The 13,460-nt window shown below is 50.6% G+C and overlaps 1 long non-coding RNA gene across 1 annotated transcript; it reads left to right on the top strand.

Moving 5' to 3' along the window:
* The first annotated feature begins 764 nt into the window (after positions 1-764).
* On the top strand, positions 765-10,906 carry LOC138248934 (uncharacterized). Its single transcript, XR_011194665.1, has 2 exons — positions 765-938; positions 10,266-10,906. It is a non-coding gene; the product is annotated as an uncharacterized lncRNA (long non-coding RNA).
* Positions 10,907-13,460: the final 2,554 nt, after the last annotated feature.

Here is a 13,460-nt window from a genome sequence, read left to right as displayed (position 1 = left end):
GGTATGCCCAAGGGGAGCGGCATTTTGGCTGGGAGCTGAAACCTCCAAGGTTCTCCGGGCCTGGTACCAGGAAGAAAGAAGGCACCGACCCAGGGCACACCTAGCCAATGGACTTTGGTGACAGTCCCTACCCAGGGTATGGGGCTGTCATCCAAGGAGGACTTGGGTGTCCCTCCAGGGTGTGGAGCATGGATTGACCCCTGTGAAGGCCCAGCCACAGGACAGTCCCACCTGGCCTGCCTTTGGCTAGCTGGCGTCAGACCGAGGAGGAGTCTGGGGTGCCAGGAATCCTCCATGGGAGGCAGGGCCTCTGCAGGCCTGGGCTTCAGGCACCCAGGAGGGTCACCTTTCCTACTCAGGGCAGAGTGGAGTTGGACCAGAGAGGAGTCAGGGGCTCCTGTGGGCTAAACAACTATAGCAACCCAGTGAGAAGAAGGTGAAGCCATGGTTTTTGCCTGGAGACCCCGTTTCGTCTGCCAGTGGTACCAGCCGGCTGGCAGAGCCTCCTGGCCTGGCCGGTGCAGGGTGGCACCCTACCAGCAAGGGCTTGTCAGGTTTCAAGATATCTACCAGCTTGCATGTCAGCTTTGTGTTGGCTAAGACTTCACCAGTGACATTTCATTCATAAGCCAGATCTAACCATTGAACATATGTGTGTAGAATCTCAGTGAACCACGACACCAGCCAAGAAGGCCTAATATGAGTTTGCCACAGCCCAAGTTGTGACACAGGGGTGGATATTGGGAAATAACCGGTTCTGCTGCTTCTGTCATGACTAACAAGCCAGGATGATGCTTCCGAGGGCGGGTCATGGATTGCAAAACCAGCACATAAAAGCTGGTGTGCGGCTGCTGTGGAGTATCTAGGCGCTGAGCTTCCGAGCTGAGGAGCACTCATTACAGCACAGACGCCCGCACCTGCATTCACTCGGCATGGGGGTAAGTGTACCCTGTTTCTTAGCTCATTGGGTTAATGTGCCTGCTGCAGAGATCTGTGTTTAAAATGTAGGGACTTTTTTCCGAAACTTGGCAGGATGGGCTCAGTCCATCATTATTCCAAGACTGATGAAATGTGTACCACTGAGTTGCTACATGGCGGCCCCTGTTACTTGGGGCCTGCAAGTGAAAGAGGATTTTAGGGCTAGTGTGAACAGTTACAAGTATTATATGTGGAGGACGGCTGGGTGTGCAGACAGATGAATCCCAGTGCTGGGGAGAGTGTCCCAGATGCACGCACAGTGCCCTTCGCACGGTGCATACTCTGAGTGTGCAGACAGGTGAATCCCAGTGCTGGGGAGAGTGTACCAGATGCACGCACAGTGCCCTTCGCACGGTGCACGTGCTCTGAGTGTACAGACAGGTGAATCCCAGTGCTAGGGAGAGTGTCCCAGGTGCACACAAAGTGCTCTTCATAGGGTCCCCATGCTCTGAGAGTGCAGACAGGTGAATCCCAGTGTTAGGGACAGTGCCCCGGATGTACACACAGTGCTCAGGGTGTGCGTGCTCTGGGTGTGCAGACAGGTGAATCCCAGTGCTACGGAGAGTGTACGGGATGTACACACAATGCTCTTCGCAGGGTGCGTGTGCTCTGAGTGTGCAGACAGGTGAATCCCAGTGCTAGGGAGAGTGTCCCAGGTGCACACACAGTGCTCTATGCAGGGTGCGTACTCTGAGTGTATAGACAGGAGAATCCCAGTGCTAGGTACAGTGTCCCGGATGTACACACAGTGCTCTACACAGGGTGCCTACTCTGAGTATGCAAACAGGTGATTCCCAGTACTAGGCACAGTGCCCCTCGCAGGGTGGATGTGCTCTGAGTGTGCAGACTGGTGAACTCAAGCGTCAGGGACAGTGTCCAGGATGTGCACACAGTGCTCTATGCAGGGTGCGTGTGCTCTGAGTGTACAGAAGGGTGAATCCCAGTGCTAGGTACAGTGTCCCGGATGTACACACAGGGCTCTACACACGGTGCATACTCTGAGTGTGCAGACAGGTGAATCCCAGTACTAGGCACAGTGCCCCTCGCAGGGTGGATGTGCTCTGAGTGTGCAGACTGGTGAACTCAAGCGTTAGGGACAGTGTCCAGGATGTGCACACAGTGCTCTTCGCATGGTGTGCGTGCCCTCAGTGTACATACAGGTGAATCCCAGTGCTAGGGAGAGTGTCCCGGATGTACGGACAGTGCTCAGGGTGCACGTCCTCTGAGTGTGCAGACAGGTGAATCCCAGTGCTAGGGACCGTGTCTCTAATGTATGCACAGTGCCCGCGCAGGGTGCCTCTACTCTGTGTGCAGACTGGTGAACTCAAGTGTTAGGGACAGTGTCCAGGATGTGCACACAGTGCTCTTCGCATGGTGTGCATGCCCTCAGAGTACTGACAGCTGAAACTTAGTGCTAGAGACAGTGTCCAGGTGTACGCACAGTGCTCAGGGTGCGCGTGCTCTGAGTGTGCAGACAGGTAAATCCCAGTGCCAGGGACAGTGTCCCGGATGTCCGCACAGTGCTCAGGGTGCGCGTGCTCTGAGTGTGTAGACAGGTGAATCCCAGTGCTAGGGACAGTGTCCTGGATGTACACACAGTGCTCAAGGTGCGTGTGCTCTGTGTGCACACAGGTGAATCCCAGTGTTAGGGACAGTGTCCCGGATGTACACACTGCTTTTCCAGGGTGTGTGTGCTCGAAATTTGCAGACAGGTAAATACCAGTGTTATGGACAGTGTCCCAGCTGCGCATACTATTCTTCGAAGGGTGTGCATGCTCTGTTTGTGCAGAACATGTGAATCCCAGTGCTAGGGACAGTGTCCCAGATGTAAGCACAGTGCTCTTCGCAGGGTGGGCGTTCTCAAAGCGTGCACACAGCTGAATCTCAGTGCTAGGGGCAGTGTCCCAGATGTACGCACAGTGCTTGTTGCATGGTGCGTGTGCTCTGAGTGTGCAGACAGGTGAATCCCAGTGTTATGGACAGTGTCCCGGATGTACGCATAGTGCTCTTCGCAGGGTGCACATGCTCTGAGTGTGCAGACAAGCAAATCCCAGTGCTAGGGACAGTGCCCTGGATGTACGCACAGTGCTCTTCGCAGGGTGCATGTGCTCTGAGTGTGCAGACTGGTGAACTCAAGCGTTAGGGACAGTGTCCAGGATGTGCCTCAGTGTACAGACAGTTGAATCTTAGTGCTAGATACAGTGTCCCGGATGTACACACAGTGCTCTACACGGGGTGCGTACTCTGAGTGTGCAGACAGGTGAATCCCAGTACTAGGCACAGTGCCCCTCGCAGGGTGGATGTGCTCTGAGTGTGCAGACTGGTGAACTCAAGCGTTAGGGACAGTGTCCAGGATGTACACATAGTGCTCTTCGCATGGTGTGCGTGCCCTCAGTGTACAGACAGAGGAATGTCAGTGCTAGAGACAGTGTCCCTGATGTAGGCACAGTTCTCTTCGCCTGGTGTGCGTGCTCTGAGTGTGCAGGTGGGTGAATCCCAGTGCTTGGGACAGTGTCCCTGATGTACGCATGGTGCTCTTCGCCTGGTGTGCGTGCTCTGAATGTGCAGACAGGTGAATCCAAGTGTTATGGACAGTGTCCAGGATGTACATACAGAGCTCAGGGTGCACGTGCTCTGAGTGTGCAGACGAGTGAATCCCAGTGCTACGGACAGTGTCCCAGATGTACGCACAGTGTCCCTCACAGTGTGCACGTACTCTGAACTGGAGACTGGTAAACTCAAGTGTTAGGGACAGTGCCCAGTATGTACACACATTGCTCTTCTCAGGGTACGCATGTTCTGAGTGTGCAGACAGGTGAATCCCGGTGCTAGGGACAGTGTCCCGGATTTACACAGTGCTCTTCGCATTATGTGCATCCTCTAAGTGTTTGGACTGGCGAATCCCAGTGCTAAGGACAGTGTCCCTGATGTACGCCCAGTGCTCTTCGCAGGGTGCACGTGCTCTTAGTGTGCAGACAGGTGAATCCTGGTGCTAGGGACAGTGTCCCTGATGTACGCACAGTGCTCATCGCCAGGTGCATGTGCTCTGAGTGTGCAGACAGGTGAAAATCAGTTCTAGGGACAGTGTCCCGGATGTACGCACAGTGCTCTTTGGAGGTGCTTCTGCTCTGGGTGCCATGTGGGGTGCACTCAGTCCTCTACAGGGTGAACTGTGAGTGCTCTACTGATAGTGGAGGGAAGTGTAGGCCGCTTGATGCAGTGCGTCTGCACCAGTGACAGCTGAACTTAGAGCAGCTCCTAGAAGGTGAAGTAGCGCCAAGCCCCACCCCTTGCCCTCCACCCCCCCCCAGCCCACCCCCGATTGGGCGTTTCCTCCGCATCCTGCTAGCCAGTGAGAGACCTTCTCGCTAATGATGTTATAATGAAAAGTTGAGCGGTGGAGAGAAGGGGTCTCAGGCGGACCCCACTCCCAGGAGCCACCTCCATGACACTGGCGGCCCCTTCCAAGTGGGTGAGTGGAGCCTGGCTGGCTGGACTTCAACAGTGTGACCAATCATCTGCCGTTACCTGCTGTGGCAAGAGGTACGCTGGGGGGTTAGAGTGATGGGTGGTAGGTAAGGAGGGGGCTCTCCCACCAAAGTGCTCGAGGGTGCTGGGCAAGGGGAACTCTGCACTGCCCATTAGGATGGGCAGTGCAGGGGCCCCCCTGTGGCCCCCTGCACTTGTTCTCCACCAGCCCTTTCATGGAGGTGGAACCGCCATGAAAAGGCTGTTGGAGAACAAGGTTGTAATTAACAGGCTGTGCTGAGTTCAGCACCACCCTGGCTGATTACAGCCTTCACCGCCATCAGACCGCCGGGATCTGACATCCTGGTGGGGATGGCTGTAGGTTAGCGGGTCTGCTGTCCACCAGCCTCGTAATCGGGCCCTAAGGACATTTCAAAACATAAAGGGAAACACTTCCAAAGGACTAATTTACTTTCCACAGGATTCAGCCATTTGCTCCTCTGCAGTAGCCCAGGGCCAGATTTATGGGCCTCCAGGAGAAGTGTCATGCTAAGTACAGCTTCTGCCTCAGAGGCCAGCCGAGCCAGTGCAGCAGAAGGCCTGTCCCCAGCACCATCAAAGCCTTTGTGTGCCAAAGCTTGTGCAGTCATACAATATGTGTAATGCAAGAGATAAAACAAAAACTACCCTTTAAGTCTGCTTTCAGCTGTACCTCAGCAAAAATATCCCTGTTGCTGTACTTTTGCGGATAAGTTGGCAGAGCTGGGGTGTTACAGAGGGTGGGAGGGATATTTGAGGCATGAATCAGTATAAGACGTAGAGAGCTAGCAAACACATACACTCTCAAGGAGTGGTGAATGAAAAAGAAAAAGAAGTCCCTTAAATGTGAGCAGTGGAGGGTACAAGTCAGCCAATCAGAAGGCTTGTAAAGAGGCTATGTTCCAGTGGAGGGATAACACATGATGATGAAGGCATTGAACAAACAGTAGGGAAACAAGAGCGAATTGACAGTGACAATAAAATCAACCAATGGTACGGAATGGGAGGGCTCATAGCCCACTGTAAATTCACAATAGATCTTTCACAACCAGATACCTGCTAATGGGAAGATTAGCTTGAATGAGTGCCTGAGGGGGGTGAAGGCAATATTAGTGAATGATCGCTCCCTGCATCAACATGCCCTGGATATGTCTGACTTGTTAAAGGATGAGAGTATTGGTCTTCTCTTTTTAACAGAAACTTGGCTGAATGAGGCCTCTTGTCCAGACCTGCATGTCACCCTACCAGAGGCATGTACATGTGCTCACTTACAGGGTTGAAAAAGGGGTTAGAAGTAGCCATTATCTACAAGAAGATTTTGAGGTGTAATAGCTTTAAAATAGATGAGTTGCAGGGAGAAGAAGCTTTGGGATTCAACATATCAATTATTGGGCAACTTTCCTTTGCTTGTTCACCATCTCCCAGGGCATCCGGAAGACTTTTTAGCCTCCCTTGACCAAGCACTGATTCCTAAATGTGTTTCTTAGGCCAATTTTACTATGCTTGGTGATTTTAATATTGGCTTAGCCACGTCTGAGGACCCCTTTGTGAATCGTTTGGTGGAAACCCTGGCCTCATTTAACCAGGCCCGAGTCACCACGGGTCACATCTAGAGATGGTCATGCCCTTGATGGGATACTATTGAATGTCCCTTTGAAATGGGAGACCCTTTTCCTGTGCCATGGTCGGACCATTATATCCTGCCCCTTTCAGGACATTTTGATCAAGTGAAGGATCCTCGGCCACCTGTGCCTTTGAGTGAGGACAGGGCATGGGGGAGGGTTGCCTTGGAGGATCCTAGGAATGCTCAGGCTGCTATGCAGAGGGGTGTGGCTATTAAGAGGTGGCCTGGGAAAGCAGCTGATTTAGTAGCCCCTAAAGGAAGAAGTAAGAAACCTTCTAGGACTCGGTCCGCTCGCTGGTTTTCTGTGGATTTAGCTCAGGGAAGGGATGCATGCAAGAAATTGGAGAGAACTTGGCGGAGGTGTTATCTTGAACAAGGTAAGGCCTAATTTAAAAGGGCCTTACGTAACTATCGTAAAAATATTAAGAGAGTCTGTGGCATTTTCTACACACAATGCATCGAAGAAGCAGGCAAGGATAGTAGGGAGACTTTTTAAATTGTCACCATGTTCACTGATCCAAAAACATAATCTCCCCTGTCAGAGCCTAGTCAGGTGCTCTGTGCCCACCTTAGTGACTTTTTTGAGGATAAAATCCTTGAAATACAGGCTAAGATATTTGGAACAAAATACTCTTCCAGAAAATCTGAATTGGGAATTGTAGCTGTTATCCCTAGTGGTCCTAAATTGTCATCGTTTGTGGTTCCTCCTGTTGACGAGGTGGTTTCTGCCTTATCAATATACAAGTCATGATCTCCTTTGGAGCCCATGCCTCATTACATTCTGAAGTCAATGGCAGATATTATTGGCCCGGCTTACCAAAGTCTGTTCAGTACTTTTCTTCATGAGGAGATACTACCGAAGGGATGGTAGCAAGCTAATGTAATCTCTCTTCTCAAAAGGGCCTATGCAGACCCAGAATCCCTGGCCAATTTCAGACGTGTCTCCTTACTTGCAGGGGCAGCAAAGGTCCTAGAAAGATTGGTGAACCAACAGCTTACCGCTTTCCTGGACGAGAACAACTTGCTTCACCCCTTTCAATCGGGGTTTAGAGCCCGACACAGTACCGAGTCCGCTCTACTTGAGGTTTCAGACTCCATTAGGTTTTGGCCCTCATTACAACTTTGGCGACTAAAAGCGGACCGCCAAGCCTTGGAGAGGAGCCTGCTGCAGAGCCCCTTAGGAGCTGTCCACTGGGCTCACCGGCGGAAACCCCAGCCTAGTAGAAACTGTGCGGCGGCATTGTTCCCGGCTCCTCATGGAGCCAAGGCCAATGGCACCACACACAGGGGGTCACAAGGACCCTCGAAATGCATACTGTCTGCATGGCAGTTAGTGCACATTTTAAAGGTGCTGGCCACGGGGGCCCCTGCACTGGCTTTCCGCCAGCCTTTTCACGGTGGGGTCCCTGCCATGAAAAGTCTAGTCGAAAGTTCAGTTGTAATCAGCATGGCGGTGTTGAGTGCAGCACCGCCGCGGCTGACCACAACTCAGACCGCAGTTAGCCCATAGAGAACCATGTTCTTGGCGATGATGGCGGTCCCCTGGCGGGTTGAGGTCGGGCCACCTGGAGTGCGTCGGTCCAACCATCACCGCAAGACTGGCGGTCCTTGGACCGTCTGCAGCATTCAGCATGGTTGTCCATAATGTCTTGCTGTACAGGCTAGTGACCTGGGAGTGTTGGGTTCGACGCTTGGCTGGCTATGTTCCTTCTTGGTGCAACGGGAACGGGGAGTTTGGATGAAACCGTATGCCTCAGATGCTAAGGGCCTGAGGTGGGAAGTGCCACAAGGCTCTTCCTTCAGCCCTACACTCATTAATATCTATATGTCACCTTTGGCATACTTGGTGGAATCCTTCAATATCAGAGTCATCCCGTATGTGGATGACACTCAACTCCTGCTCACGTATGATGGGGATTCTTCAGATGTCAAAGATGCTTTTGTGAGTTGTGTGACAGCAGTGTTGGATTGGTTCAGAGACAATAAATCGCAACGTAACCCTGATAAGACAGAAGTTCTACTGTCTGGTCGTAATCCCCTTCCGGGGTGGACTAGAACATGGCCCAAGGCTGATCCTCCCCCTTCTCCATCTACAACAGTGGTGAGAAACTTGGTGGTTATATTTGACACCCAACTTTCATCTGGGGCTCAGGAGTCAGCTGGAGTTAATCTTGCTTTCGGATCTCTCACATTGTTGAACAATGTTCTCCCTTTCCTTCCACATTTCGCTCAGGTGACAGTGGTGATGTCATTGATTCTCTCTAGGTTGGACTATGCCAATGTTCTCTATTTGGGTATGCCAGATTATCTAACCCAACGATTACAAGTGATGCAGAACATGGCGGTCTGCCTTTTGTTTAAACTTCCTAGGTGCTCCACGGTGTCCCCATTTCCAGAAAAACTTAATTTGTTGCCAGTGCAGCAACGCATAACCTTCAAAGCTTTCACAATTGTCCACCGAGCTTTTTATAATAAGGGGCCAAGCTACCTTAATGCGATGGTGATGGAGTCCCGTACGGCAGGACCACTTCAGTCCAGTGATGCCGGCCTAATTGTGGTTCCTCACTTTAAAGGCAGCAGGGTGGTGGTTCCTCCTCCATGGTCCTAACTGCCAAGTTGTGGAGTCAGCTTCCCACACATATAAGATCTATTATGGTGGAAGACAAATTTAAAAAAGAGCTACAACATTTTTGTTTAAGCAATAGTGAGTAATGTCTTGGTACCCAGCTTCTTCTCCCTTTTGAGTACCTTAAGAGCCAGGACACTCGACCTGAGTAGCTGCACTGTAGAAGTAATTTTAATTCATTAATTTATTCAATGCATCCAGACACCTAACACAGTAACGGACATGCACCTAAAGAAGCTGACCTATAGGCATTATCAGATGAATGATTGTGTGATTGTGGGCATTATCAGATGAATGATTGTGTGATTGTGGGCATTATCAGATAAATGAAAAACATCGACTTTGTTTGAATAATTAGAATTGAAAAAATGTCAATTCCAAAAATATGAGGCAGTGAGTTCAACATTACCGAGGTCTGTGAAGGGGGAGGGGTCTTCGCAGGGTCTCGGTCCCTCCCCTTCTCCCCTTCACTCCACTTTCCTCTGCGGTCTCTCACTCTCTTAGATACTTAACACCATTTTTCTCCTCACATCTTTCTGAAATCCTCCATCTGCATATCTCACACCCCATCTCTTTCCTCCTCAGCACCCTCTTTTCGCTCCTTGGATCTCCTACACTTCAACATCCCTCACAAAGCCGATGGGTGCTGCATTGCATGATGTTTTAGTAAACAGATCAGGACATCGCTACATCCACTAACCTACTGCACGGTCCTGGTCTCTTCCTGGCATGGGTGCACAACTTGGCTGCCTGGTGCCACGCACACCTTACACGATATTGGAACGGGTGTCCTTCCAGTACAAAATACTATGCCTAGACAGACTCTAAAACTTTGGACATGTGTTGTACGGTGCAACTCATGTGCGCATATACACAGTCACAAACGTTCAGAGAAATAAAAACATTTCTCCTTTTTAACGCCTGCATCGAGAGGCGTTCCTTTGGAATGCAAAGTCCAGTCTACCCTTATTTGAAGATAGGCCTTTGCATCCAAACTATGCATGGTGGCTTTGGAATGCCCATGTACCACCCATGGGAAGCCTCTTCATGCAAAGTACTGCAAAGCAGCAGACAGTGTTCCTTTGCATAGCTTTCAGGCATCTTGTACTGGAAAATAAATCCCAAATAAACATATTCTGCGGGTATATACCTTGTGCAAAATGTTAGTATATCTGCCCCTGGGTGTTTTTTGATCTTGGAGGTAACATAATATTCTTTGCTAACAAGATAATTGGGTGATGTTACCGGAAGAGATGTTCTGGAAGCTTTTGAGGTTTGCCATGCTGGATGATTTCACCCTCTTTGCTTACACATCGCACATAAATAATGTTTCAATGAGAAATGTTATGATAAAGACATACTGTATGTGACATTTAGATCTATTACATGCATGTCCTATGTGGCCTCCTCATCTTTGGCTTGTAGATTTTTCATATTCAAGAGATGTTGGTACTGCGCATAGTCACACTAGACGTGCTTTATTATTCCCAGGACATCTCTGGTAACGATGCCTCGTCTCCTCTTTTTCAGAAACTGGTTCAAGCGCTGGTGGTGCCCTGGCTCTGCCTCTGGTTGGCCACCGTCCTGGTCCCTGAGGTCAGCTCACAAGAGTGTTCAGAGCAGAACTGTGGTCTTCAGACATTCAGGTGCCAAGACGCGAATAAGCAGTGCTGCAAACAATACGTCGGCTGCCCCTGCGATCGACAGCTGTATCCAGGATGCGACCAATTTAAGAATGGCCTGGTTCCTCTGGGAGACAGCGTCTACAGAGATTTTGGCCATACGCGGTGTACTTGCAACTGCAACCTGGAGCTCCAGTGTGAGGCCATCCCTTGTCCTGAGATCCCTCCTGGTTGCAAGCGCACAATGCAGCCCGCGGACGGCTGCCTGCAGTGCGTAGACCCCTAGACGAGAAGATGACTACATACTCCCTTGCCGTGCTGTGAAAATACCCCTTACCAGCCCTAACCCGCTTGACTGCAAGCCACAAAGCAGTCCGCAGATGACTGGAAGCAATGTGCAGAACCCCCGCTGAGAAGATGCCTGTGCCATGCAATGCAACACTGTGAAAGAGCTATGTAGGGTTGTGGACCTTCTACCAGTAACTAGCTTCTGCAGAACCTTGTGAAAATGATGATAATGTATAAGAATGCAATAAAGGTCAGAGAGAAGTCACTGCTTCCTGTCTTCATGTACTCCGCCGTCAGGCTCTGGGTGGGATGGTGCGGTCTTTGTCACTGGTATTGTGCTGTTGTGTCAAACCACCACACTGGGCTCCTTCACAAACCACAGGGCCATATCCAGCTTCCCAATGCTCCGGGCCTCATTGTAAACAGCCTCCTGGTTGTGTATATATTTACATATTGAACGTAGTCAGTGGTTCACCTACCAACCCAGGAGCCCAACCTTCATCACTTCTAATGATCATAATCAAAGAGAAATGACAGAGGTTTCTCCCCACCCGTGTGCAAGGCACTTTCGTGTTCCACAGTACACAGGGTCAACCTGACACATGCAAGTTTATTGTACTTTCCTCCCACAGGGATAACACATTCCCTCAAGCCCATAGTGCCCACCCCAGCACCTGAGACACACAGAGTTTCTTCAACCCAAGCACTAAAGGCAGAAACTGAAGGTGGAAAGGCCAGGACACAACTGGCAGCCTCATAACTCTTCCCTCAGCAAATGGAGGCGTCTCAAGGGCTGCGGTGTGAGCTGGACACGTCTTCGTTCTTACATGCGAGGCCCCCTGGATTACCTCACCAGTGCACAAGCCCGGACCCCGCAGCACAAGTGTGGGCTGGATTACTGTGGCTCCATCTGATGGCGGAGCTTGACCAAGCACCGCCAGGCGGGCCATGCCGGTCACCATGGCAGATGCAGCCCTGATCTGGTGGATGTCATTGACGCAGCAGTGCCACCCGAACTGGGCAGATACTGCCAGTTGCACCCCAGACCGGGCCCATTCAGTCAATAAACATAACATAACATGTGCATTTGTAAACCACACGTAGGCCTCTTGGCGCTGAATAACAGATGTTTATTGTTACCCAACTCAATGGCACTCATTTCATTGACCTCGGAATTTTGGATGAAAGGCTGAGTGGAACCACCGCAATTTGAACCTAGGACCATGAGGTCAAACACAGGCCCCTACAGTGGACGCATTAGTCCACTAAGCCACCAGACCCGGCTTTAGGGCCACTATTGGGCCAATGTCATCAACATGGCAGATGCAGCCCCGACCGGGCCGATGCAGTCTGTGATAGCCCCAATTGCGCTCATGTCATCAACGCAGAAGGTTCAACCGCAGCTGGGCTGATACAGGCTATAAGCCCATCATGGGTTAGGCTAACACATTTTAGTGCTGGTGTCAGCATCACTGCACTATCTGCGATTGGGTGCTGCAGCTCTGCGGGGTATCCACAGCAGCGATTGCGCTTGATGTGCGATGATGCTCCAGGCAACAGTTACTATGACCTGCAGCTGCCTAAGCTGTTTACTCTGCCAAAGTGAAGGTCCGACCACCTGACTTACATGCGGCTGGACCTTAGACTGCCCCGTCTCCGCCACCTACATAACTCTCCAGTGACCTGACCGAGTGAGAGCGACAGAGGTTTGGCCATGTGTCCGCCCGCCCGATCTATGGTGGCCTACACAAAGCCAGTTTTTACTTTTACAAACCGTCACCCAAAACAGGGTAAAAACTTTTAAACGACCCACATGTCATGGGAGAAAACTCCTATCACAAGGTGGTTTTTGCTTTTTTTATTTTCAAAAACAAGATCCCACTTTGGAATTTTGTTTTTGAAACTTTGCCATGGTGGGAGTAAAGTACTCTACCATGGCGACAGGACTGATGCCATTCACTAAAATCTAAATCAGGTCATATAATTTGATTTCATTTAATTTAAAAGTGATTCATTCTGTGAGAGAGAGGGCTGTCTGCTGGGCGAGGTAGGGAGGAGAGAAGACATGTGCTGTGCCTTGTATGTTTGAGGTTTCGGTCCCATCCCCGCTTTACAGCCCGGCATACTCGCTCTGCGAGCTGGTCTGGGGTAGTTCCTGCTCCTTTATATTGCATAAAAGAGTTACTCTCTGTACGTGTTCCAGTCACAAAGAGATAAAAGCTTTGTTCTGTTCATCAAAAAGTGTCACTTAGTATGCCACACTTAAGGAATTGAAATGTCACACATAAGCAAACTGAAAATGTGTCTGCTCTGCTTCGGCCACAGAAGGGAGGGCTCTGGAAGTACTCAGAGGACTGTTGTGCAACCAGAGCTGGTTTCTCCCTATCAGCCTTCTTCCTAGAGCTAAGTGCAACCTCACCTGAGTCCACCCCTACCTGCAAGAGCAGATTACCTGCCCTCAAGCACCTAAAAGCCAATCTGCCTGCCGAGTGACAGTAGGAGTCTGCCACCCTGAGGTGTGACTGCCCACGGAAAACCAAAAGCAGCAAAAACGTGGTGCCGAAAAGGTCTGAATAAAAAAAAACACTATGGGCCATATTTACAAGGCCCTAACACCAACGGAGTGTCACTTTTAGTGGAGAGTTCCATTGGCAATGTGCAGTGCACCACATTTACAAGGCGGCACTAAGCCACTTTTTGTGGCTTAAAACCACCTTGTAAATGTGGGCCCCTGCAATGCAGTTTTCTGCGTCAGAGGGGCGTGCAATGGGTGTTGCAGTGGGCGTTCCTCCTCATTGCTTTTGACGCTTCACTA

This window comes from Pleurodeles waltl, chromosome 8, assembly GCF_031143425.1.
Source record: "Pleurodeles waltl isolate 20211129_DDA chromosome 8, aPleWal1.hap1.20221129, whole genome shotgun sequence".
NCBI classification, from domain to species: domain Eukaryota; kingdom Metazoa; phylum Chordata; class Amphibia; order Caudata; family Salamandridae; genus Pleurodeles; species Pleurodeles waltl.
The sequence above is the reverse complement of the archived record's forward strand: the minus strand, read 5'-3'. Positions and strand labels throughout refer to the sequence as shown.